This window comes from Acromyrmex echinatior, chromosome 13, assembly GCF_024713525.1.
Source record: "Acromyrmex echinatior isolate Ae372 chromosome 13, ASM2471352v2, whole genome shotgun sequence".
NCBI lineage: Eukaryota > Metazoa > Arthropoda > Insecta > Hymenoptera > Formicidae > Acromyrmex > Acromyrmex echinatior.
This window is the reverse complement of record NC_141864.1, coordinates 3,805,291-3,830,412: the sequence shown is the minus strand read 5'-3', so window position 1 is coordinate 3,830,412 and position 25,122 is coordinate 3,805,291. Positions and strand designations below refer to the sequence as shown.

At 29.4% G+C, this 25,122-nt stretch overlaps 1 protein-coding gene and 1 long non-coding RNA gene across 29 annotated transcripts in view; both read left to right on the top strand.

The window, feature by feature from the left end:
- LOC105146636 (uncharacterized) overlaps positions 1–25,122 on the top strand; it is a 512,872-nt gene that overhangs the window by 450,990 nt on the left and 36,760 nt on the right. The window lies entirely within an intron of this gene.
- LOC147907538 (uncharacterized) lies at positions 18,748–22,810 on the top strand. The gene is made up of 3 exons (XR_015547166.1): positions 18,748–20,919; positions 22,118–22,370; positions 22,559–22,810. It is a non-coding gene; the product is annotated as an uncharacterized LOC147907538 (long non-coding RNA).

Genomic DNA, 25,122 nt, shown 5'->3' with positions numbered 1-25,122 from the left:
AATTGTCTAATCTAAGTAATGTTCTTTTCTTGAATAGTATTAAGCACATTTTCTTATTATAAATAAATATTTACTAAATATAAACATATAATGTTTGATTTATGTCCTACCTTTTTCTTTTGAATAAATATTTATTTACAGTAAAGAAACATTTATTTATTGTTAGTGCTATTAAAAAAATATTACTTAGATTTAGGACATTTTTGAGGCTTTTAAGAATATTTTTTTCAAAAAAGCTATGTGATATTTTACTAATTAATTATTCTTGATTGGTCAATTAGTAAAATTCTTTCTTTTGATTGATTAAATATTTTGAAATATTTGTAACGTTAAGTGAACCGCATCTATATATATTGAGAAAGAAAGGTATAACTTTAACGCTATAATTTTTGAGTTTGCTTCATGACACATGTATATAGAAACCAATACGGATTTTAGTTTGATTTATACATTTGAATTATCACTTGCTTCCTATTTCTTATCAATGCGTTATTGATAAAATGCTGCAGGAAAGAATTGGTGGAGTTCGCAATCCCGACTTGAATGTAAGCGGCAATAAATCATGACGTGATTGTAAAGGGGCGGTTCGCTTCCGAATGAATGCACATGCGAAAGTTTGCGGATATACTTATATCTCTATGAAAGATTAGATAAATCTCTTAGAGATATATGCATAGGAAATGTATTTGCAGGAAAATATAATAAAAAGGCCGAGCGCGCCTTCGCGACGATGAAAGATTAAATGGTTCGTAACGCGCTGCTTCGTTATCTTCACGATAAATGCAAGTATCGGAGTATCGGTTTACGGACAAACTCCCGTGTTTCGTACTGATTCGATGAAGTATCGGCATATCTAGTTATTGAGCAAAAATATTTTTCATTGAACGGAACGATATTTTCGGAATGGTGGAATTTAATGGAGTTTGAAAGCGGGGCCACTGTGTGCGAATAAAAGTAATAAAGTAACAGACATCAAGATCAGCTATGAATAAGAACTTCTAGGTCATAGCGAACACACAGACAAAAGCGTGTGCTGTTAAAGATTTCCCGACTTCATTTCTCAATCGTTTAAATCCAAACTGTATTTCTTCGTGACGTTCGCTTTTGTTGCACGCAACTGTTCGAACGTTGCTACTTTTAGTGGTCGTTTCGCGATACTATATAATATTATCGATGTATTTTACAAAGCGATGTACACATTGTTATCTTATCGATCTGATGAATATTTTCATGACGTTTCATATGTCACACTGAAAATACATATCTTCGATTGTGTTTTTTTGAAATGTGTCTAATATAAATTCAGTATAAAAAAAAATATTTAAAAAATTAAATCATTTGAAATTAATTATGATATATATATATATATGTGTATATTTTTTTTAACAAAACAAAATATACAAAAAAAAATATATATATATATATATTCTGTGTATTTTGTTTTGTTTAAAATTTCTTAAATTTTAAATAATATGATTGAATAAGATGATGTGTTGATATGTTCCATTTAACTGGGTAATTCTGTCACGCAGAATAATATATTCTTTAATAAGTTACACTTACAGTTTTATTATATATCTTTTAGAGGAAATATATAACGAACGTAATTTTGCATCCACAGTTAACTTCATATTACATCAAGTAGACCATAATAATCAGCACTTTCGAGGTTATACTAAAAGCTGGCTTTACTTTGGCGAACTTAATAATTATCCGATGTCTATAATATAGCTAACTATTATTGAGATAATTGATATACGCAAATAAGATGCACTGGCGAATCCACGGAAGAGATCATAGCTGTCCTATCCCTTGGAGTCTCCTTTTTAAAAATATTTTGTAATAAAATGTTACATATGTTTTTAATATTTCTAAAATGCTTAATCACAATTTTAATATTCCAAAAATATTTTATAATTTAAGAAACTCTTAGGTTCTTATGGCTTAAGGCTTACTACTCTGTTGTTAATATCTTAGCGCCCTCGCGCAAACATTGTCGCAACACCTTATGTCGTCTTATGTAAGATGTAACATAACTAACGCACAGAAAAGAACATAGCAAAGAGCTTGTGCTATGTTTTTTTTGTGCATTGCTTACGTTATGTCTTAGAGATGTTTATATGTGAAATAACACAAGGCTCTGACATAAAATGACTATGACACTATGACAATATTCGTGCTATGGCTCTTATATATGCGATAGTCATTAATTGCAAGACTACATAAAATATTATTATGTCTGCCGATAAGTGTCGCTTCTGCTGAACGATATTTTTCAGTCCTTTGGCATTTGAAAGTTTGGTTAATAGATCGTATGAGTGAGGAGAAATTTTTGAGGCTTGCGTTACAAACATAAACTCTTTGTCTTTTTCTAGTTCTAAAGATTAGAAAAAGACGAAGAATAAGAATTGAGATTAAAGTTAATGTACATTGGTGGAAATGGGAATATGACATAGAAATTGTTAAAGAATATGTTTATCAGAAATAGGAAATGTAAATTAGATATTTTATTGTAAAATGCCTATATATTATTTTTTTGCTGATATAATTTTAAATAAAATGTTTTATGAATTAAATATTTACTTAATACTTTTTCAATGTTAATGATAATTTAGTCTATCTTTTCTATATCTATCTTTTCGTATTTGACCTTAAAAAAAATTTCATTTACAGCGCAAATTTAATAATAAGGACGGAAAAATATAAGAATGATGTAAAATAATTAAATTTTCCCTTTTTCTTTGTTATTCGTTACAATTGATGCATAATGTATTTCAAAAACCCTTCAATCCAAAAAAATTAACCCAAAAATATATAAATCCATCACTGGTTTCTCCAAATTGACAAATGTCTGGATCCGCTCTTGATAAGACGGAATATATTAAAATTTTGACAATTTTTCTGATAACAAGGGTAATGATTTAAGGAGGATATTTATCCGAAGAGCAATTAAATACAATTTAAATACAAAGACCGGGATTATCTCGTTAAGAAATCTGAATATCAAATAATAGGTGCCCACATGCGATTATATTTACAAGAATAATTCACGTTTGAGAAAATGTCTTTGAAGTCTGCAGAATTCCAATTGAAAATAATTTTATCTGAGAATAGACTCAATGTGTCCGGAAATAATGCAGCCACATATACATCAATGCACATGTAACCGCACATCCCTATTCTCGAATATTATCACGAACAATTCCAGTCACGCGTCTCTTGCGGATTTTGTTTAGGAATTCTTGCGGAAGAAATGCCGGGTAACTTCGTAAAACACTCGTAAACGTAACGAGCCGTGAGGAGAGATATTGGCTTATCGCGACTTCGTTTTATGCTTTATATTCCATTCAACTAAATTTTATAGCTGCAGATAACATTTATTCGGGGCGGCGTGGTTAGTGGAAGGAACAATTTGATTTTATCAAGATTCAAAACGCAAACGTGAGAGACAGTAGACAAGAAGCACGCGATGTACATACATTGAAACTTTATAGACTCTTTATAGACACATGAATTCTTTCGAGTAAGTGAAAACATCTTTCTTTTAAATATTAAGTGTTTACTATATTTTTGGCATGGTGCAGTTTAAGAAATAAAATTAGTATAATTTATTATTAATTTATAAATTATAAATTTAATGTTTCTTATACTGTTATATAAATCTTTGTTGAAAATTTATTTAGTTAATAATTTATTACTATATTCTTTATTTAGTAAGCATTAATTAATTTGAAAGATATCTCTCCAAGACACTTTTGTACTTTTTCTTCTCAGAAGACTGAATTAAACATTGCAAAATACCTTTTATTTACGTTTTTATAATTGTGGTTAAATTTTTTTAATATTTTTTTTTGCTAAAAATTTATGCAACAGTTTAATAATTCATTACTACATTTTTATTTAGTAAGCATCAATTTGAAAGATTAATCTATTCAGAGTATTTTGTATTTTTTCTCAAAAGACTATGAATTAAATGTAATGTATTATTTTATACAATTTTATTTATGCAATTATCTATTTCAATATACAAATATTTCTCGAATTGCAAAAAAAGACCACTGTGAAGACCTCGGAAAATCCGCACCATAAATAAAGTGTCATCAGATATATCAGGCCGACTGGTGACTTCGATTTTTTTGTGCAAAGTTTCCAGACCGCGTTGCTATTACTGAAATTGCTGGTTGGCGAACTCGCTCTCCGCGCTCAAGGATCACTTTAAAAAAGCTTCGGAATTATTAAAACATTCGCGATGCAGTCCGTCGACAGCCTAAATTCGTTAATGCGTATACGTCGACAGCGGCTACTGCCATGCGCGCGAAACATATTTCACTTCCGACCAAGTACAGAATGGTAACTAACCCGTTACGTTAACTAACGAGGCGAGAAATTATCAAATGGTTCGTGTGACGACAGCCGAGTCTGTGCGAATTGCCAGGGAACTCGCGAATGGTGTTCCCGCGAATATATGAGCTAACGGACGTTCTTTATCTTTGTTATACACTCGTTCGAAATATCGCGAACGTGATCAAGTCGTACATACATAATGCTTAAACTTTTGTTTAACTGAAACTGTTCGCGCTATTTGTATATAATACTCACCTCGTTCACCATTATTCTCTGAGAATCCATTACGAAATCGTATAAATCAAGTTGACATGAAACGTCTAATATTATATACTCGTTAATACCGATCGCAACAGTAAATCGCAGAGAGTACATAATATTTATCACATAATGACTCCGACAATGATGTTCTTTTAATTTTCTCTGACCATATAAGAAATCGCGACAAAAGCAGACAAGTCGATAAAACGTACGACAGCGTGAAGAAGTATTTTTCTCTAACGAAAGTGTCTTGCACAATACTGCACGGTCGGCAACTCGACTATGAGGAAAGTTGAAGCATTTAATCGCGTCCGCAATGAGAAAAGCCGAGGAAAAGAACGGCGAGGAGAAGTACTGACGTTTACCTTCCACCTGCGATTTTCAAAGTCGTCGACTCGAGAAATATCGGTGCAATTACAAACAACTCTGGTACGTCCCCGTCGTCTGTCGTTTACGCGTTATCAAAAGTAGCAAAAGTTACCACGGGATGTAGTTCAGATCGAATTTGCCACAGTCAGTTCCATGGGGATGGCTATGTGGATAAAAGTTTAATCACCATTAATCGCTACTAATTATGGAAAACATTATCAAATAGATTATCCGATTAAAGGTGAATTATTTTCTTTTCGCAACATCGATTAATTTTTAAACTCATCGCACTAATTTCGTAATTTCATAATTTCGACTAAAAGAATATCTCCTAAACATATTAAGTTTATTTTTATTAGTATCTTAGATTGATTGCGTTTAAATGTCCGAACGTTTCGGCGCACAGTCACATTTGAAATAAATTAAATTCATGAACCAAAAATATTATATTATTCTAACTTTGACCGATCCTAGGCGTTCTCTACTATATTTATGTTGTTATATTAACTCGATCGGATTTTATTTCTTCATATTAATTTTATTTTTATATATAACGGTATGAATATTATGATTAGTTTTTGAAATTTTTATTTCAACAAATAAAACTCGCTTTTCTTTCTCTCTCTTTCTCTTTCTTTTTTTTCGTCTCTTTTTGAATGACTTAACATCAAAGACAAAAGAAATTAAAGCAATTTGCGGAAACTGTGTCATTAATGTAAAAGAAATTGCATCTTGTAATCTCGGAAGTGTCGTATAGTAAAATGAAAAATGAAAATGAGAATGAGTAAGGATAAAGGAAAAGTCGACCTGAAATTTTTTTCTAGGTTTTCACATTTTCCATACAAAGAAAAAAAATTATCTAACGGTTATCTTTGGTAATAATCATATACGGATAACGAGCGAATTTTGTGGGGCGATCTCTTATACATTCTTACTCGCCATTGTACGCGATCGAGATTTCGGCTTAAGAAAGCAGTGGATTTCCGCATTGGCCGCCGTTTTCCTGTTATTTCCTTTACAAAGTCGCTATCTTCTTTCGGAGCTTCTAAAAGAAACGATCATTGAGTGAGGAAGAGATTCCGCCGCCGGCGAAAATACAACGTCGGTATTCGCGTGGAATTCGCTTGTTCGCCTTCGTAAAAGTTGAATCGAGAACCAGAAGCAGAGCGAAATGTAGTCAAAAGAGTCCTTCTGAGCTAACCAACCTCGCATAAATAAGCAAGAGATTTCTATTCTTGAACCGCGACGCTGTGTCACTAACATTAAATGCTCGGTACCCGAGTTTTGCAACGCTACTTACGAGTATTTAAGAATTTCAAGAGAAATGTACGATCAAGATACACGCAATACCTGTGGAGAAAGCCTTTGCCACGAAACATTCCATGTTGGACTGTTGTTCTTGTACACGAAACGATTGCTGTGCCACAAATTTTCTCATTCCTCACTGGGGTTGCAGCCGAGAGTTAAGTAATTAGCGAAGGAAGAAGAGAATTTCGCTCTTGTAACGAGAGAACACGAATGATTGATTGATCTTTTAAAAGCTATTTGTGTTAATCGATAGTTCGTATTGATACTGATAGTTTTCGTCTTTCGTCAAGATTGCTGTAATAAATTAACCTGCTATAATGAAATATATTCATCGCGTATATTAGGTGTATATTTAAAATAGATAAAGCGTATCACTGAGTTATTTTAAAGTAATGTTGAATTAGAATATCGATAAAATCGATTAATAAATGTTCAATACAAATAAATGCCTTATTCATAACAGGTTTTGGTGTTTAATATTTTTGTGTAAATTTACAATTTCCAGGTCAAGCAAACTCGGCAAGCGCCGATTATTTGTCTTGATTGAAACACAATTCTAGATTGACTTGAAGCAAGGCTGGGCATATATTTGAAATATTTTTATGTGAAAAACAGTATTTGTAAGATAATTGTATTTTGTACTATACATTTCAACGTAGCACCTGAAATAGTTTGTATTTTGTATTTCATAGCAGGATATAAAAGTATTTTGTATTTTATGTTTCAGTATTAATAATGAAAGATTGAAAGTATTTTGTATTTCAAATACTTTAAGGTTGACAATTAATTATTATTTCAATTACTAAGTACAAAAACTTACAATTTTTCGATTTTAAATACAAAATACATAATACTTTCATGTGCTCCGCTGAAATAAAAAAATACAAAATATATTTATATTACAAAACTGTGTTTTAAATACAATATAAATATTTTAATTATATATGTCCAGTCCTAAATTAGAGTTATATAGTATCATAAATTAAATTAACAAGCAACTTAATATTATTGATGTTAATGAACATCTTTAAAATACTATAAAACATTATTTATTTCGAAAAATATCATCTCAGTTAGAATTTTTCTCATTCCATGGGTATTTTATCAATTCAACCGAGGCATGGGGTGATATTTGTGGTAATAACCAATATATGTATATAGAAAAATGTATTTTTTAAGTGAATAAACAATATTAGTAGGTGTACGATTATATTAATTTTGTTAATTTAGAGCATTCCTATGTCATCAGTTTTACAATATTCATTCTTATTTTGCAATATGTTCTAAAGTATCATACAATTATCATAAATTAATTTTATAAAAATTTTTTTTAAATTAAAATATAAATATATATATATATATATATATATACACACAAATGTATTAAATATATATAATGTTTTGTCTCTTCCAAAATATATATTTTATATTAACTTTTAAACTGTTTTTATTTCTGAACATTCTTAACAATTTTCAATTATTATATTGAAAAAATTTATATCATGGAATTTTTCGTAATGGAATAAATCATACAGATCCAATAAAACGTAACATTCAAGAGTTTTGTAATTCAGATGGCTGGGTATTTTTTCAAGTTTTTTTCGGTACGAGGGAGGATTTTCGTACAGACGAGAATTATGAGCTTCATTTTTCCCTTGGCAATGTAATGACGGGGATCACTCGGACTTTCGTCAAGTACGTATATACGCATGAAACTCGCAAACTACATTCCAGGGTCACAATGGCATATAGCGGACGTACCCACGGGATCGAGATGAAACGATACGAGTCCCGCGGGAACTGCCCCGAAATGGGCTAGGTCCTATTGAATAACTCAGCGTTACCATTCGTCGATCCCCGTTCGTTCCGACATCCCTCCATGGTTCTCACCCTCCTGTTTCGAGAATATCGGGGAAAACGTGCCAGATCGATGGAAACTTTCACCATGGCCATGGTGTACCGACGACAAGGATGAAGTAGTATTAGCTCCCCTCTCATTTTGCTGAAATTCTGTTTCTACATATGTTATGTATGTACACGTGCAGTATATACATGATATAATATTTGTTAGATCCCTTTAAAAAAAGCTACTTTACAAAATGTAAATACTTTACAAAACAACGTCGGTAAATGACATTTTATGTATCTACGTAATTGATTAATTATCGTAAATAATATCTCATTATTTTATGGATTTAGAAAGCAATATCAATTGTTTCTCTTTCCTTATCAGTTTTTTTTTCTTTACTTCAATGTCTCTTGCTCTCTAAATCTCTTGGAGTGAAAAGTTTTCACTCGTTTGGAGTGAGATTCGCTCTAAAAGAATGAAATCTCACATCTTTTTTGGAATAAAACTTTATTCCTTGGAGTAACTTTCACTCTAAAAGAGTAAAATCTTATTCCAAAAAATAAAATCTCACTCCTATGAAGAGTGAAATCTATGACTCTTATTCAAGAAAATATTTTCACTATTTTTTTAAGACTGGCTCAATTTCAATTTTGGAGCGAGATTTCACAAAAAATTTAGAGAGTGCCTAGTTTTCTGATGTGGTTTCATTATATTTTGTTACCAGAACAATATAAAAATTTTTATTGTACAATAATATCAATGACAGTGAATGTAATACTAAAACGTCCAGTATGTCACGGAAGAGGAAACAGTAGAAGAAGTAACTATTGAGTACTTCTTCACGCGTGAAAATGCATTATTTGGTCTTATTCGATGTCCAACGAATATCTCAAATGCAAATGCTCGAGAATAATTCATTCTACGCTCACGAGAAATCTATTGTTCTATTAACGCCTTGCCCTCGAAACTCGACTTCTACTGGTCACTGGTGATATCTGAATTCCTTCCGACTAACTTCTGTAGAACTAGCTACTTGGCTTTATAATATATAACATGTCTGCGGAGAACTAATTCAAAGAGATACGCGCATCGTATATTTACCTATTGGATACATATCGAAATCAACTACGTTCGAAGATTAATCCGTGGATGAGAGCTCTTTTAGCTATTACAAAAGCAGCTACAATTTAACATCATTTTGTATGACGCAGGTAATCAAGAAATATGCATGAAAAAGTGAAAATTTTTTAATAAAGCTTATAAAGGCATGTAAAATAAATTTTAGAGAAAGAGGAAATAGCTTTTTTTATTATTAAATTGTCTCGGACATAGTTTCAGCTTCAATAATGTTTAAGAAATCGCGATTTATCTAAGAAACTCTATATTAGTCACGCAGTTTGTGTCACGCTTTGTATTGTTCCCTCATTTCTCCAAATATAATTGAGGATTTATATCTAAATTTAAATATCTATAAAACTTTGGGTTTGATAAACTTCGCCTTTAATACCGCGTTATAAACGATCCGTGCTCTTTGATCTCACGCTGATATCAAATTGCGCTTTCATGCAACAGAATGTTGAACGAGTGCAGTTTGCTCGCCGCTTACGAGATCGCTGAATAAATATCACAAAAGAGTTCTATCTTTTGTGATTACCTTTAACGATGGACACAAATTCATTATTTTTGTCTCTGCGCCATTTATGAATTCATAACCGTAAATTAAGAAAACGCAAGAAGACTTTTATTTACACAATATAATCTTTTTATACGAGGTAATGATGCGGATGATAGATTCTAATTTCAAATTTTATAATAGGAGTTTTTTTTTATTAAAGAAATATGTATAGTGTATGTGTTTACACTCTTATAAAAATTTTATCAACATCAACGATCAAACTTTTTGCGCTCTTCCTGAATGTTTCTGTGATACTGATAGAAAAATTTATGACGCGCGTTGCTTGGACAGCTTGGACTGATGCCGTCGTTTGGCATTATAAATAAATAACTGGTTGCGAGTTGCGCTTGTGCCAAGTTGTTTCATGTGAGATACTTGCAATACGGAATAATCAATGATATTGAGAAGGGAAGATCGTGACGTACGCTATGTAATATAAAACGTAACAGAGAAATTTTCTCCAAAGCATAAATGTCACATATAAAATAAATATTTAAATCAACGAACACATTAATATTATTTTGCTTGACACTATTTAATATCAATTTAATATCAATTTGATATCAATTTATTGTTTATTTCGAGTTGGCAAATATAATCAGCTAACTAATATTAGATATTAGAACGTTAACGTTCAAACTGGACATAATAAAAATATTTTGAACACAAAATACTTTACATTTATTATATAAATATACATAGTGGAATATCAAATATCAGAATGGATTATAATGGATTATAATAACAATAATTAATTTTGCTATAGAATAATATGTGCAGAGTGACGTGTTATTTTAAATAAATTAAGCGAGATTGTGAAGTAATTTAGTGCAACACACTCCCCCCCCCACCACACACACACACACACACACACACACACACACACACACACATACACTATAGATATGTATTAACTGACGGTAACAGAACAAAGTGTGCAATCAAATATCAACAAATTACACATTAATGTAATTATTACTCGATTTATCAAGTGCAATGCCGTATTAGAAGATTTTTTGTTTCCTTTTACATATATTGAAGTATTATTATCAATCGACAGCTTTTATAAACATAAATCGAGACGAGTGATGACGTTAAAAGTGCACGTAGCAAAATCGAAATAATTGTATTATATATTGTAATAATGCTTGAATTCGTTTACACTCATTTTCACACGCTGAGTTTTCATTATAAAAAATAATTCCTGATGTAATTCAATTTGACTTGCTGTTATTAAATTTAAAACTTTCATTGGTAACTGACTGGATCATAGAATTCACTTTCAACGCGTGAATAAGTAGGTTTAAATTATTATATTTGTGGTTCATGTTACAAACGTTTAAAATAAAAAATTCGTAGCTTTTAATATTATTATAATTGATCTTATAATTTGTATTTTACTCGAGCGTAAGTGAACATTTCTTTAATGTTTTTTTAATACATATTTTTATAAAAAATTTAAAATAAATATTAAAAATTTAGCTACTAGAATTAAGTCAATTCGAAATTTTATATTGTGATACATAAAATATTGTATATGTGAATATTGTAAAATTATTATCTTGTAAAGCAAATTGCAGAAATTAATATTTTTTACTTTCAACAATATCTCTAAAAATTGTAGGCGAATTCTCTAACATTTCCCAGCGGACAGCAGATTGTACGCGAAAATATCGATCGGTGGGTGTTATATTTGGCGAGGACATTTGTCCTCTTGTCGGCGTACGCCGGGGAGAAACGAATGGGATCTTTATTTCTACTTTCGTCGAGCGCTAATGTCTTACAAGTTCGCCTCGCTTGTTGTACGCTAGCATTTCCGCTAATCTTCTTTTCTCCAATCTACTTTTCATTGGGCACGGACCATTATTATTCGTTAATTAAAACTGTTTTATCATAATATGAATAATGTTATAAAATGAATAATGTTATTGCGACACTGTAAGCACCAAGCAAATGAATAATGTTATTTCAATAATTTCTTCTTCACAATACTCACCTGCAAGTGACTACAATCATCTCTCTTACTCACTAATTATTTAAAACAATTGAAAATTTGAAATTTTACGTCATTACCAATTAGTCATTGTTGTAGGTATATATATTTGAATTATTATAAATATATTAAAATCTTGTTATATAATGCCTAATTCATAAATATTTTTATATGTATAAAATTTAGTTACTCTATATTGGTTGTCATAAAATCATTATTTTTTAAAAAAGCAATTAATAGAAGAGATTATTTTATTTCTGCAAAAAATATGATTTTAAACAATTTTTATACTACAATTTTATTTTATAGTTTTTATCTTAATCTCATCATATATCACGAATGTGTGAATTGAAAGCACGTAGGCAATTTTTGAAGAGATGTAAAGTGTGGTTTAGTTTGATAGCCATTGTCATTTAAAAAAACTTTTTTCCACAAGCAAATTAAATCTACTTTCAACAAAAAATTCATTTTTTTTAAAGAAGAAAATAATGTAACGGAATGATTTTAGCATTGTCATAATATTTTATCAAAACTTAATTAAGATATTAATAAAGATTTATATTAATAGAGATTACTTTGTAAATAAAACAGTGAAGTATGTGTATTCATAAATAAAGGAATTTATATTATATATATTATATTATCCATTAAATTTATATTATATATTAAATATTTATATTTATATTATATATGTTAAATTACAATTTATTAGTATAATTATAATTTATCATTATCTTAATATTTCTAATTATAAATATTTATATGATAAATAAAATATTTTCACTAACGGATTCATGGGGGGAACTATGGTGGCCATGGCCTCCACCTTGGAGTCTTCTTTTTCAAAAATATTTATACCAAAATGTATTTTTAATATGAAATGCTTAATCAATTTGATAATTCAAAAATATTAAATTTAATTTAAGAAATTCCCAAATATTAAAAATATACAATAAATTCTATTATATTGTTTTTCTTTTATGTTGATATAATTTTAAATAAAACGTTTTACATTTAAATTTAAATAATATGATGTAATAATATTCTGTTTTTTCATATTTTGCCTTAAAAAAATTGTATTTGCGACAAATTAATGGTCCCTCCTTAACAAATTTCTAGATTCACCAATAAATATTTTAAGCGTTTACAATGTCTTTGTCATATTAAGCCGCAAACTTTAATATCATCTCTGATATTAAACTAATCAGTCTTATCATAACTTGAAGTAAACCAGTAAATGATTTTTATTAAATAGCGTTCATAATAATATCCGTACATTTATCGATTTAAATATTTACTGTACACTTGATATCCATATTTTTTTAAATATTATAATGAATATTCTTGACAGTATCTTAATCCGGGTTGGTTTAATGGAGATTCGCTCGCATTCAAATTTCCGTTTTCATGCAATAAATAATTCCTCAATTTATCGCGTGGTCCTTTGCACGAAACTGTCTGTGTTTGCATGTATCAAGGGTGAAATACGATGCTGTTAACCATAACCGACAAGTTTTATGGACCAGACTGTATGAAAGGAAGGAAAGTAGATATACCGAACGGCATTTATTACCGGTAGCGACATTTAAGAAATCTTATCAATGATTAATGTTCAATCGACGGTTGTAGTTGTTCTTTTCTGGATGGATGTTATAATGTATAATGTGCATGTATTTGTTAACGCGTTAAGTAAAGATATTTACGTAGAAAGAAGTTTCTTTTTACCATAAGTTATGATTCGCAAAAGTTAAACAGAAACCATTAAATAAATTAAATTGTTACAGAACTGTTATTAGAGCTGATTATTTTTTATTGCTGTGGAAATAGCTCATCTTAAGTTAAATTTAAATCGACAAATATTTTCTTAATTTTATGTTTTTACTTGTATCTTTTGCTCAATATAATTATAAAAAATATTTTGGAAAAACATATTATTTCAGTTATATAAAAATTCATTTTCATATATATTTTCACATATATCTTTTTTCTTATTTTTCTTGTGTAACTTCTAAAGGGTGTTTTTTTAAGCCCGATAGAACTTGAAATTGTAAAAAATAAAACAAAAAATTAAATTAAACAGCCGCTGTGGCTATATGCCCGAAATCATTTTCAAATGTTAATGCCATGCATTGATCTTTCGACTAAAAAAAATTTTTTGGTTATAATTTAATTTTTGTGTTAGTTTTTACAATTTTAAGTTCTATCGGGCTTAAAAAAATCTATCGGGCTTAAAAAAATCTATCGGGCTTAAAAAAACACCCTGTTTAATTATTAGTTTTTAACATTTGTTTTTAATAATTTTTAATAGTTTAAATATTTGACCATTTTCGTAAATAAGTAATAATAATAATTAAATGTTTATACATTTAAAATGTCAACTTTAATAAATGTATATATTTATTAGTGGATATCTGTACAAAAATGATGTTCATGTCGACTAAGAAAACCTGACTCGAAGTTTTTTGGTCGGCGTTTCGTCCCGGTCTCACACTACTCATCAGTAAGGCGATGTAATGTGGGACCTGTCTTAGACGCTTGGAATAAATTAAGATTGATATTCTATTTAAAAGGAATTCGCGTAGCTGCAATGCTCACGCGAATCTGAGCGAGTCCCATTGGACCTCTTGGCTATCGCCACAAGTCAATATATTTATTTGTATAGTATACATTGACTGCCTAAACACCACATTGAATGCCTAAAAATACTAATACAAAAAATAAATAATAAATGTAGCAGTAAAAGAATAAATACATATGTAAAATATAAACGAAAAAGAAAAGGTAGCATATAGTGAAAGAAAAAAAGAAAAAAGAGTAATTAACAGTTTCTGTTTTTAAATCAATCTGCTTTAAAAAATATATGCATGCAAAAAGGATAATTTTTTAAATAAGCAACTATGTATTTTCTTTCCATCAATTGATTCATCTCATTATTCTATATATAAAAGTATTAAGGTACAATTATTAAAAAAAATTAATAGTTTATGAGTTAATATTTTATGTCAATATATATCAGAATAAAAATAAGATGTCTTGTAAACTATTGATTTTTTGATATCTCTTCCTTAATACTTTTATATGCAAAATAATTAGAGGAACCATATTGTGTAAAAAAAATCATCTATTTAAAAAAGTGGAGATGACCTTGAAATCTCCGAAGCGCTTCCACCTATAAAAAAACTATTAGTAGTATATTGTTGTATCCCTCTTAATGTGTGTTATATAAATTTAATATATATAATATTTCATATCTCTAAAAATAACGGAAATAATCTAAGTGGACAGAATTACTGCCCCACTCTGTACAATATTCTATACTTTATATATATTTTTTATTAATGTTTTATTGAATAAATATACTCATAATGTATGCTTATATTATTTTAATAATAACAAAAATTAAATATAAAATACACAGTTACGCAGCACATTCGTCAAATGTATGCTTTTTAAGAAAACATGCAATGTACATATTATGTGCGTAAAAAAATGAAGTGCAAGCGTATTACTTCTCAACTTTTAATTTTATTTTTAACCTATTAATAGATGAATTCGCATAGTCTTTATTTTCTAAGTAGAATTGCTTATATGTAACAAAATAATACGAAACTATAATACAATATAATTCTGAAATTATGAATTATATATCATTATATGTCTTTATTCCATTATTTTCACTTGTTTGTAGGCCAAGTAGATACTTGATTAGATAACAGGCAAATGACGTAACGAAAAATTACATTAATAATTTATACATATATGCATTAACAGATATCTTTGCCGTAGATATAGCCAGAATATATTCAAAGTTCTAATTTTCTTCTTACGGATATATGGTAATGAAAACATTGTGAAAGTTCTTTGAATGACAAACTGACTTACGTGTGTGTGTTTTATGTGAATTTAAAACTTGGAATATAACCGTACAAAATTATATACAAATTTATAAAATTATGTGTAATGTATTATGATTATACAGGGTGTTTGATAAGTAATGATAAAACTCTCGCATAGGGATGGAGCGGACTAAACTTCGAAAAGTCTACTACCATTTTACAATGTTCATAATAATGAACAAGATATTAAATACTAAAAATTGTCGAATATTGGTTTTCAATAATTTTTTATTCAAATATTATCAATTTCACAGAAAAATAGCAAGTAAAAATTATTTATTTCCTTTATAGAGTTTGAGAATTTTTTCAAAATTTTTTAGTATTGTATTTTCTCATGTTGGTAAAAATATTTGCCAATAAGAAAATGCAGTATTAAAAAATTAACAAAAAATTCTAAAAAATTCTTAGAGCTCTGTGAGAAGAAAATAAATTATTTTTGTCTCTCGCTGTTTTTCTGTAAAGTTGATACTTGATTAAAAAGTTATTGAAAACCAATATTCGATGACTTTAATAATTATTTTTTTATTTGTTGTAACTACTTATATATTGTATCTTGTTAACTATTGCGAAATGGTAGAGGACTTTTCAACTCACAAGAGATACTAAACAACTCAAAAATTAAAAAAATTTTGAAACCGTGTGCAAGTAGAGTAAGTCCGTAACACAAAACTATATCTCATTTGCACCTAATTGTACTAAGTTCTCACAGTGATGATATGCGATATAATTCCATAGGCAGATTATGTATAACTATTTGTGTAATGTATTCTTTTGGTACATAATATATGATACGTATGTACATATAACTTGTTCTGCTAAGATTATGTACACTGTAGTGCCCTTTGACAGATTAGCATGCGCAACTGCATTCGCGCAAGTACGCGATGATTGGTAGACTCGTGCTGTAGGTACTTTATAATTTTGACATTCCACTATTATCGCCCCATAAACCAAATTGAGAGAGAGATTCTACTATAGTAGACTGGGCGGACGCACGTATTTGTGATCTTTAGAGATTAATATTTCGTTAACTATTGCGAAAATTGTAAAATGGTAGAAGACTTTCCGTCTCAGTTTAATCCGCTTTATCTGTCCACGAGCTTTGTTGGATGAATTATAGGACACCCTGTATATATAAAACATTAGTATAAAACTCTTTATCGAAGTTATCAGCTTCAATTAAAATCGATACGTCGTTAAAAGTGTCATAATTCAAATAAAAAGCATCCATCTGGGAATTAATATAAAGACAATATTGCAAGGATAGTTACATTCATAATCGTTTATGCTCTGGAATAATACATACGTATAAATAATTCCGCGAGAAGTAAGCAATCTAACCTAGATCATCTGTATGTTTATTCTATTCGCTCAGTACTTGTTAGTTGACGTGTATATGTACTTTATTCTTCAATATAAGCGTCTCTTACAGTGTAATTCTTATAAAGTTTCTAAAGAATCTACAAAAAGTATTTCCTTATAAAATCCTTATAAAAAGTATTAAAAACACGTTTGTGTCTCGTGCAGAAAAAATTAATTTAAATTACTAGCCGACAACCCGAAAATTATGACGATAACGCTACAGTCAGCGCTGGCACCATTATTTACCATTGGTTCGTTCTGCTGTTTGGGCTTGTTTGAATATCCTCTTGGACAATCTAGGCTGTGTTTCTCTTGCCTGTATGTCTTGACTGCATGGAGCCTATTTATATACTTCCGTTATCCATTCATTCCGTTAGTGTTCTATCAATGGCAGAATGAGATTATAATAAAGATTTCGAATATCCATGAGTGGATCACCATTTCATTGATTCTTATTAGCCTCTATCGTTTTAAGGTAAAATTTTAAAATAATCTTCTCTAGTCCCTAATATTATTTGATCTTTTAATATTTTTTAACTTTTGTTTAATTGTATTTCTAATTGAGAGCATTAAAGAAGTCTTGATAGGCATCACAAATTTTTTATTATAGACAAATATAAATCAATAAACACTTTCTGAACTAATCAATTTTTATGTTTATATTATTATTTACTGTAGATAAAATATGTTTGCTAAAATATTAATATTTGTATTTATGTTACTTTTCGAATATAGCTTTTAAAATAACGTTTTTTAATATTATGTTTAAAATCTAACTAGGCTCTTGTTGGCCGAGGTAATATTTTTCGCAATAAATTTATTTAAAGTTTTAGCATATTAACTCTTAGAATATGATATCGGATTGAAGATTGAGAATTTGCTTGTCAATTTAATTCAACTTGTGATATTATTGCAGTGTTTAATTACGTTTGATAAAATCCGGAAAAATTTCGACACGCAGTTTAAATAACTACAAAAATATGATATATATGATATATATGCATATACATATATAGGATATAGATAATTCACTGTGAATTATTTAGGCATTAAAAGTTTTGACCGTTATAGGCTTGAATATGCTTATACTTAGTATTTAATTTTATGCCGGTCTTAATAAAATCTTATTATGTTTAAAATCCCTTAGAAAGAGAACTAATTAGTGTTTCAATAAATACTTATTAATTAACTATAGATACAATAATTGATGATATTTCATCAACTATTGATGCAGTTCTGATTATTAGTTATCAATAGAGTTAATCAGTTCTTTTTCTTAAAGGATACTAATCAAATTTCAATAATTCTTTATCTATTATAATTCCTATACACAATTCAATAACAATTTTTATTCAAATAAAATTATTAACAATAAAAATCATATTTTAGACCGTACATACGAGAACACAATCATTATGTGAACTAGAAGTGCTTGTCGATCAAAGTTAGATCTGTAATGTTTAAATAATTCAATGAGAATTATATACAGGGTGGGCCAAAAGTCTGGATACATCCAAATATCTCATAAACGATGCATTTAAAAAAATGTTTATTACAAAAGGCTTAAAAAACGCAACGATAGTAGTTATTTAACCTAAGATGGCGTTGTCAAAATCAAGTCAAGATCAACAATTTTTTTAATGGAATCCCTCCTTTTTCATTACATATCCTTGTAGCTTATCTTGACAGTTTTCCAAATCATTGTAAATAAGTTCATTTTCATTAAGTACTTTGCGAGTTATCAGGCTTGAAAAGCGCCGAATTGGTTTTTCGGATTTATAAACGTAATTAAACTATTATTATAATAATATCACGAATTAATTGACAAGCAATTTTTAATAATTTATATAAAATTGTTATAATTTCTTATTATAAATCGAACAATCAATTTAATTTTTTAAAGGAATTAAAAATGTGCTTACATGAACTTTCCATAGTAGACGACACAATGGAAGCATTCGATGTGCCAAAGAAATATCAACGATTACGTAATTGGATAATTCAAATAGCAATCGGATGGATTGTATACATTTTTTATGATTTAATAATATGTCTTTATGACTTAACTATGTATAAGCCTAAATTTACAGTAACTTTGATTGAATTTTATGTATTAATTTTGCCATGTTATTCGAGATATATAAATATCCTAAATGCTCTGATATGCGGAACCATCCTTAGGTTAATATATACATATATATAAACATTTACTTTGTAAACTATTAACTTTGTAAACTACTTTGTAACAGTCTATTAACAGTCAAAATGTTTAGTTTAAAACACTTAAAAATCTTTTAAAAATATTTAAATACTTATTAAAGGAGGAGGTAGTATTATGGCCTGAATAGATTTTGTGACCCCCCCTTAATATCTCCGTTATTATATAGCGAATCCTAATAATTAAACTTATGGAATCATTTGTAATAGCCCGCTATGACGCTAATATGCCGACATTTAATAGCTAGTACTTATTATAACGCATTTTTACTTTCAAGTACTTCGAAACTTTTCTAAGATACATTTTAGCATTTGATTACACCTATTTCTTCATTTTTTTTTAAACTTGAGCGTATTATCACTTGAATATATGTATATTTGAGTATGTTGTTAGCTATTTAACATTTTATTTGACTGTGTATTTTAAGTTATGCAAATTTAAACAATGTACATTTTATTAATGACTCACTATGCATATTGATTACTCACGGCCTTTTTTTTGAGGTTTTCAAATCAACCTATTTTTGTAAGAAGCCATATTATTATCTCTGTTTTTCTTCAAGTTATTAATGTAATAACATAAACTATAGAAATCAAAGCCTTAAACTATTATAAATGCCTTAAATGATTTTTCGGTCTTGAAAACGCTAACTTTACTAAACTAGCAATAATATCACGAATTAAATTGGCTAACAATTTAATAAATTTTTGATGCTTATTTGCATTTTTAAAACGAACTTAATAATGTTAAATAACATATTAAAATCTGTAAATAATTAATTCTTATTGCGAAAAATATTAGCTCGGCCGGGAGTCGAACCCGGATCTCTTGCATTCTCTCACGGAATGCAAGACCGAAAAATCATTTCGGTGCGCGTTTCTGAGGACTACGTAGTATATAAATTTACACAAGAATCATATAAGAATTTAAGATCTAGTTAGACGTTTAAGACTTTGATAGTTCTATGTTAGTATATGATAGTTTATGTTATCACATATATACGGTCCTATAATATATTATATTGTTTATTAATGTAATGTCGCCATATTTTTATAAATAATGTTTTATGTAATAAATGTTTCATAACTTTGAGTTTAGACTTGATTGAACAATATTTTGACGAAAGTAACCGTTAAGTAAAGTTTTTAATTTAAATTTTTATTATTAATCAAATTATTATATAAAATGTAAATGGGTGGCCGTAATATCACGTAATCTCCTTTATTAAGTGCTTTATATAATTTCATAACCAATATTAGTATTAAAATTATAAACAACACACTATAAAATAACCTAAATGGAAAAATAATAAAAGTTTATTCTGTTATAAATGGCATATATATATATATATATATAATACAATAAAATATGAAAAAATAACTAATTCTTTTAGTCTTTGATTATTAATTAATGCAACTGAAACGCATATATAATGTATATACCTTAATTTTAATGAAAGATAATCTTTTTCGTTCAATTCAGGTATATAAGTTCCAGATTTCATAGAGTTAATGATCGTTTACATGTACTCTATTCCGATCTTTTCGAAAATAATGCAGATTATAGAAGACAAAACAGATCCATTTTTGTCCGTCAACTAATAACAAGAGTTAAAAATCGCAAACAATCTATGTGGATTATAATGTAATTTTCTAAAGAATTACTGTGTACATAAATACTCACGCATATATGTATTATATGTATACAGGTGCCTCATTTTAACTTTCGTAATTTTTCGAAAAGTATAAAGGATTAAAAAATATGTTTAGGAAAGTACAATGGGAAGGGGAAATATATTGACAACGTAATATTTTTTAGATGAGGCGCCAAAAATGTTGTTTACTTTCACTTTTTTAATGGAATTACACAATAATGTTTTGCACAATATGATCTCCAATTATTCTGCATATAGAAATATTAAGATATTATTTTAAAAAATCAATAATTTTCAAGATATTTTATACTTCATTCTGGCATATATTGACATAAAATGTTAAATAACTTGTAAATTATTAATTTTTTTATAATCGTACTTTATAATTTTTATGAATAGAATAATGAGATTAATCTATTTGTGTAAAGAAAAACATAATTGCTTTAAAAAGATATGTATGTAAAATCGATAATTTTTTAAGTGCAACTATGTCTTCTTTACACAAATTGATTTATCTCATTGGTCTGTGCATGAAAATATGAAGATACGAGTACGTAATTTAGCAAAAAAATTAGTAATTTACGTGTTATTTAACATTTTATATCAATATGTGCCACAATAAGAGATAGAATATCTCATAAATTATTAATTTTTTAAGATTTCTATCTTAATTTTTACATATAGTGTAATTAAAGGAATCATATTATGTAAAAAATCATATAAAATCATATAAAATCATATATTACATGTAAAAAAAATAGATAGTTCATATCTATATGGCGTCTCCATCTGGAAAAAATCACACTAATCAAAATAGGTCCCTCTCAAAGCCATCTCACTTTTATCCGAAACATTTTTTGGTACCATTACAAATAAGTAAAATATTCAAGGTTTTTAAGTTAAATGAATCACTCTGTGCACACAAAATAATTAACCTCGACAGGGCTGCGTTTTTTTCTCACCTGAGTGTCATATCATCCTTGTTGTTTACCGAACGTTAAACAAGAATGACATGATATCCGAGGAGCATCCGGGTGGGAATCCAAACGCTGCCCTGTATGAAATAATCACACATTCTGAACTGATCGCAAATTACAATAACTATATTTACACTAAAAATGTATTTTACTTAATATTTCTTGTATCTTTATGGTTTAATTAATTATAACAATTATGATTTATTTACAGGCACGTCCATCTCAAATTGTGCCTTATATCACATAAACTAAACAACGTATTTAATACACAAATATCATTACAAATGCTATTTTACTTTTTAAAAATTTTATACTTATATGTCCTAATATTCAAGATATTTTCAGAGCCAAAAATATGGACATTTCGATTTAGTATCAGCATGTTAATTGATTGTTTTTTTTGTATTCTGGTCAACATGTTATTCTTTACATTAAATTACGTATGTCAAACTGTTTACTATAAGGTACATATATTAGAACTAAAACATTAGTAATATAATTATTTACAACTAGAATAAAAGGATAAGCAATAATTTTGCAAGACTAAAGTTATATATATCGAAGTTTTTTTTGAAATGACACAATCTTATTCATTAGGTGTATAATTTTCAATTTTACTAAAAACTTTCATATTGTATAAAAACAATTTCAGATAAGTAAGACAGTAGCAATTCTTCATAAATTGTCCAATTATACTTTCGATGAGGAATTACGTGAACAGGTAAATAATTATAACAAAATTTTAACTATTCTATGCCTAATTTTATTAGCGCTTATGAAAGTTCAAACACTTACATAAATTTTATGGAATTACTATATAAAAAATTGAAACATTATAAAACAGTAATTGTATTACACACACACACACACACACACACACACACACACACACACACACACACACCCACACCATATATATATATATATATATATATATATATATATATTCGTATATATATAATACAAGGTGCGTCCCAAAATTTTCCCAACTTTTGAAATAAAATAACAACGGTTTACTTTTTTTTTCAAATTCAAATTGTTTATTCAAAGTAGTCCCCGTCGGACTCAATACAACGTTTGGCACGATCTAAAAGCATTTCAAATGAGTGTTTTATGTCGTTCAAAGGCACGTCCTTCAGAATAGTGGTACAAGCCCTTTGGATGTCTTCTACGTCCACATACCGCTTTCCTTTCATGGACAAATGCATTTTGCCGAATAGGTAGAAGTCACAAGGTGCCATATCAGGCGAATACGGGGAATGGTTGATTGTTAAAATGTGATTTTTAGTCAAAAAATCAGTGACAAGTGTCGAACGGTGAGATGGCGCATTATCGTGTAACAAGCGCCAACTTCCTCCTTCGCGATATTCTGGCCGAATACGACGAATGCGGTGCACCAAACGCTTCAAAACGCTTACATAGAATACAGCATTAACTGTTTGGCCTGCTGGAACGAATTCTTTGTGCACAATACCCTTGGAATCATAAAAACAAATGAGCATTGTCTTCACTTTTGACTTCTCTAAACGCGATTTTTTGGGTTTTGGGTCGTTTCGCGCCTTCCATTCCGCGCTTTGACGCTTGGTTTCTGGATCGTATTGAAAACACCACGTCTCGTCACCAGTAACAATGCTATAAAGGAAGTTTTGGTCCTTTTTTGCTTCCTTAATAATGTCCTTTGAATGTTGAATTCGATGCATTTTTTGATCGTCAGTCAACTTGTGTGGAACAAATCGTGCACAGACTTTTTGTAGGCCCAAATGTTCGGTCAAAATGCGATAAATCGTTGATTTGGGGATGTTCAATTCCATTTCCATGTATCTCACTGAAGATTTTGGCTCATGCTTGATGAAATTACGCACAACTTCGATGGAATTTTCGTTAATTGTCGATTTTGGGCGACCTGTATGTGCGTCGTCATTTATGTCCTCACGACCGTTCTTGAATCGCGTATACCGCTCATAAACACTGGCACGGGCTACACAATTATCACCATAAACTTGTTTCATCAAATTATGGGTTTCGGTAAATGTTTTACCAAGTTTAAAACAAAACTTAATATTGGCTCTTTGTTCGAAGTTCATTCTCGTACCGATGTATACAACATACTGACACTTGAGACGCCATAACTTCGTTTCCACTGAACCAAATGTCATGAAATTTTTACTGGAAGTCAGCTAGGGATGTACCTTTCAAACGCGCAATCGAACACACGGATGGCGCCACCCGACCTATCCCTATTGAAAAAGTTCGGAAAATTTTGGGACGTACCTTGTATATACGAAGTCTGTTCAAAAAGTATCGCGAATTTTGAATTTCCGCGGTTTTCTTGTTCCCGAAACTGAAGAGGCCCATGAAAGGACGACGCTACGCTACGATTGAGGAGATAAAGACGGCATCGAAGGAGGAGTTGAACAAGATCACAAAAAATGATTTTTTGAAGTGCTTCGAGGATTGGAAAAAACGTTGGCACAAGTGTATAATGTCTGATGGGGATTACTTTGAAGGGGACAAAATAGATATTCATGAATAAATATTAGGTGTTGGAATTAATTCGTAGCGTTTTTAAATGAAAGAATGTTATTTATTTCACATGAGCATTAAAAAATACATTAATGAAAGTACTTCCCATCACTTGTAAAACGCTACGAATTAATTCCAACACCTAATAAATAATTTTTGAAAAAACACAAAATTCGCGATAGTTTTTGAACAGACCTCGTATATATATGATTGTACAGCCGATCTCACAGAAAGGTTGCAATACTTTTTTTCACCGAGCGATTGATTCTTATTCATGGATTCATAAATAAGAATCAATCGCTTGGTGAGTAGGCTGCATTCCGAGACCCATCGAAAAAAAAGTGTTGTATCTTTCTGTGACCGGCTGTACATATACAGTATATATGTATATATATATATATATATATATATATATATATATATATATATATATATATATATATAGAATATCGCGTGGGAAATATCCTGATTAATTTCGATAAAGAGTGGCACTCTCACGTGCCTGGCGCCCAACTATCGATTTCGAGATCTTACGTGACCCTCAGGAGTGGCCGCGTAAGGACATTTTCGATCGCGTTTCTTTAAGGCCAAATGAATCTTCGTTATAAAAGAAAGAAATCTTACCAAATAGACAGGATATTAGCTGCGAACGCGCGACGAAGTTGCGCCACGCTCGTGAGTGCGGTTGCAGTA